The sequence below is a fragment of the Notamacropus eugenii genome, chromosome 1 (assembly GCF_028372415.1).
Source record: "Notamacropus eugenii isolate mMacEug1 chromosome 1, mMacEug1.pri_v2, whole genome shotgun sequence".
In the NCBI taxonomy this organism is placed as follows: Eukaryota; Metazoa; Chordata; class Mammalia; order Diprotodontia; family Macropodidae; genus Notamacropus; species Notamacropus eugenii.
In genome coordinates, this window is record NC_092872.1 from 688,971,841 (window position 1) to 688,976,353 (window position 4,513).

The window sequence follows — 4,513 nt, forward strand, 5'->3', positions numbered from 1 at the left end:
TTACAGTAAGAGATTGGAAGCAGAAGTGGAAGTGGGGAGAGAGGGGGAAGGGAGAGCGAAGAGAGGAAAAGGGAAGAGGCGCCTTCTGTCCTGTAAGGGCCCCTCCCGCGCTAAGAGCACCTTCAGGCTTTCCTGACCCTAATTAAGCTCTCCAGCTGCGTAGTTTGCACCTGAATACCGTGCCTGTTACATAACAATAGGTGTGCCCAGATCCGGGTCAGTCTCGAGGGCGGGGATGCTCCTCCCATCACGTTTCTCACGGGAAGAGGCGGAAATACACGAGATAGCTCGGTCTCACTCCTCGATTACCTGCTGTTTTCTGGGGGGCCTCATGAGAACTCTAAGATTTAGAAGTTCCCACCTTTACCCGCCCGAGACTGTCCACATGGAATTGAGCTTCCACCCCCAACATCTCCCCTTTTTTGTTTTGCACAGAGCGCACATGGCTCTAGAGCAAATAGCGGCTGGAGGCTGAGTGGGTTAGGAAGGCCTTTAGCATATGAGTACCCCACAACAAGAGCTTCATTTACACAGAAATCTGCAGCTAGCACAACTGAGAAAGAGAGGCATCCAACAAAACAAAGATGAAACTAAATGGCTGAATTACAACAAGAGGAAGGGCAATCACTAATTCCAAAGCATATTCTAAGAGAAGTAGCTCAGTGCTGGCGCCTTACACATCACCACCCCCTCAGTCATGCAAATGGATCTCAACGGCCAAGACTGTGGCATTCAGGCGAAAAGTTGGTCACCTCCCCCCATGTGTCCTGGGTTTGTGATGCCAAAGTCCTCCTTCAGCCGCTGAAAGGAGATGCCTAGATGGAGTGAGCAGCAATGTCAGTGGTTGGGATGAGTGCTGCTTCCTCTCTGGGCAGCAAGGTCAAAGCTGTCAGCAGCAGACTCAGGTGGTGCATGATCCTTCTCCGGGATCTCCGGGCTCGTCACTTCCGGCGTCCCCGACACCGGTTTCCACCTACGGATCCTTCTAATGGGAATCCATGCATTCCCTTTTCCTATGGAGACACAAACATACCCTGGACCCCATATTAGTATCTTATACGGACCTTGCCATTTCCCTGAGGCCATATCCTTTACCATGGCCCATGTGTCCTTATTTCCAGCCTGGGTATTACTTTCCTTGCGGGGTTGTCTTGGAATAGTCACAAAATGTCTCATAGCTGGAGTATTATGTGAGTTTTTTGAGACAGCTGTATCAAGCTCTGATTGTGTTAGGTGACCTCTTCCCCTTTTTTGTTTAGCGAGGATCGCCTTTAAGGTGAAGTTGATAAGAATGCATACTGGCTGTTTACTTTGGTATTGCTGCTTAGGGCTCTCTAATGCTTGATTAACATCCGTAAGGAACCTGAATTTTAAGGATTTTTTTCTTTATAACAAACACAGGAGCATTCCAGGGTGCTAATTGCTCCTTAACCAGTATTTTTAGTGCCTGGAGTTTTTCTGGAGTCAGGGGCCATTGCTCCACGCAATTCGGGGTGTCTGACTTCCAATTCAAGGGTGGGGACTCCAGTGCAAATGCAATGGCCCTTACTAAAAATTTGATAGCCTCATCCCCAGGCGGATCATGATGTCTCTGCCCCAGATGTTAAAACTAAGTCCTGGAATCACCAACGGCCATACGGTCCCTTGGTGATCCTCTGCCTCCCACTTTACTGGGTGCATTGTCTCTAAGGTATTTTGGCACCCTCCTATTCCCCACACTGGTCTCTGGCTTTCTTTGAGCTTCCAGTGCCGGGGTACTGAGCGACTGCTAAGGCAGGTCCTATCTGCTCCAGTATGGAGCGTGCTATAAGGAGGCGCAGAAGGAAGACACGGTGTATTCTCCCCTGCCTCGCCTTTCCCATCTGCTAGATGGAGCTCCGAAGCTATTTTTTCTCTACACTCCTTAACTTTCTGCTTTCCAGGGTTCTCCCCTCCCCTCTCTCCACTTCCACTCTCATTCCAATCCCACCCTGGTCTCTCCGGGCCTTCCAAAAGACTTTTAATCACACCGAATATCAGGAAATCTAAATCCTCCAGCTCCCCGGGGCATTGTTGTTCATAAGCAGTCATTTGTTCTCCGACCGCTCCCCATCTTTCTCTTGATATTCCGGTCTGCTCAAGCCAGGGACAGACCTTCCAAATCCTTTTACAAAATTCTCGGAGGTCGTTTAACTCTATAGTGACCCCTGCCTCCCTGCATTCCCTGTAAAGTATCTCAGCCCAGACCTCCTGTTCCTCTGGCTTTATTACTGGCAATTGATTCCCCATCCCTGCCCTTTTCCCATGGGTGTGGGAAGCTACTCACTCTTTCTCTCCTTCCGAATCTAGGATTCGGGACTCGCGTCTTTCACAGCCCCTTCCGGGGGTCCCAACCACCCAGGATATCTGCGCTCCCAGTCCTCTGTTCGGGGTGCCAACTGCCAGGCCTAGAGGCCTGAGGGCTACCCGAGTCTTACCTTACCTATATCGCAGGTTTTCGGCTGGCCAAACCGGATAAACGTATGAGAGAAGAGACTTTCCAGAGTCGAACAATGGTTAGGCTTTATTCAGGGTCTCGGTTACATGTGCAGGGGGAGCTCTTCCTTAGGAGGGAGAGAGAAATCTCCCAAGGAGGCAAAGATCTTACAGTAAGAGATTGGAAGCAGAAGTGGAAGTGGGGAGAGAGGGGGAAGGGAGAGCGAAGAGAGGAAAAGGGAAGAGGCGCCTTCTGTCCTGTAAGGGCCCCTCCCGCGCTAAGAGCACCTTCAGGCTTTCCTGACCCTAATTAAGCTCTCCAGCCTCGTAGTTTGCACCTGAATACCGTGCCTGTTAGATAACAATAGGTGTGCCCAGATCCAGGTCAATCTCGAGGGCGGGGATGCTCCTCCCATCACGTTTCTCACGGGAAGAGGCGGAAATACACGAGATAGCTCGGTCTCACTCCTTGATTCCCTGCTGTTTTCTGGGGGGGGCCTCATGAGAACTCTAAGATTTAGAAGTTCCCACCTTTACCCGCCCAAGACTGTCCACATGGAATTGAGCTTCCACCCCCAACACTTGTGATGTTTCCTTTTGTTCTGATTCTTCTTTCACAACATGACTAATGTGGAAAGATGTGCAATATAATTGTACATATATGGTTTATATCAGATTGCATGCTATCATGAGGAGGGGTAATGCAAGTGAAGTAGAAAACTTGTAAATCTTGTAAAAGTGAATGTTGAAAACTAAAAATTAATTAATAAAAAGAAAATAATGGACATTCAATAAAATATAGAACTTTCAAGTATTCTTGGTGAGAAGACCAATGCTGAATAGAAAATTTGACTTCCAAATAGATGATTCAGAGATCATAAAAAGGTAAAGAGGAAAGGGAAACCATGAGGGACTTAATGAAGTTAATCTGTTTACATTCCTACTTGGGAATATGACCATTATAATTCATAAAACAAAACCCTTTCTCACTATTAAGACAGAAAGAGTATAAGGTTTGAGTTGGGAGGGCAGAGGTTTGAGTTGAATATGAAGGGATGACATCTAAAAATAATGTATGAGAGGAATATATTAGAAGAAAGGGAAACCTAAGGATAGAATGTGATATATTATCTCACATAAAAGAGGGAAGAAAAGCTTGTCCAAAGGAGGGGAAGCAGGGGAATGAAAGGAAATGAGTGAACCTTACTTTCATCAGAATGGACTCAAGGAGGGAATTACATAAACACTCAGTTGGGTATAGGAATCTATTTTGCCCTACAGGAAGGTAGGAGAGGAAGGAGACAGGAGAAGGGGTGGCAAGTGGGGAAAGGCAGTAATCAGAGGCAAAACATGTTTGAAGAGGGACAGACTAAAAGGAAATAGAGAGAATAAACAGGAAGGAATAAGATAGGGGGAATTACAGTTAGAAATAGTAACTAAGGGTGTTTGCCAGAGGAGCAGCGGAGGCAGAGCGACCGCAGAGGAAGCGACCCATCATGTCTGAAAACATCAAGACCAAGATCCAAAACTACCGCACTGCGCCCTTCGACAGCCGCTTTCCCAACCAGAACCAAACTTGCAACTGCTGGGAGAACTACCTGGATTTTCACCGTTGTGAGAAGGTCATGAACAAGAAAGGTGGTGATGTGTCAGTCTGAAAGTGGTATAAACGTGTCTACAAGTCCCTCTGTCCCGTGTCCTGGGTGAATACTTGGGATGATCGCCTAGCTGAAGACACCTTCCCTGGGAAGATCTGAGCTGCTTCCCCTTCCTTCTTTCCCCCCATGCTGTTGGATCCCTTCTTCTTTCAGCTCAGGGGAACGTGATCTGTAACTACCCCTGCCCTGGGGCACCCCAATCATGTTAAAATAAACTGTTGGAATCAATAAAAAAAAAATTTTAACTATGAAAAAATGTTGAAGCAATTTTTTTTCTGATTTGTCATTTCTCATATGTAGAAAACTGCATAAAATTGTTTTTATAAGGAATCATTTCACAATTTATAAATTGTGTGTATACATAAGTAGGTAGATATATATATACATATATGCAAATAGGT

At 46.6% G+C, this 4,513-nt stretch overlaps 1 pseudogene; it reads left to right on the forward strand.

Annotated features, from left to right (window-relative positions):
* The first annotated feature begins 3,950 nt into the window (after nucleotides 1-3,950).
* On the forward strand, nucleotides 3,951-4,217 carry LOC140528376 (cytochrome c oxidase subunit 6B1 pseudogene; annotated as a pseudogene).
* The last annotated feature ends 296 nt before the right edge of the window (nucleotides 4,218-4,513 follow it).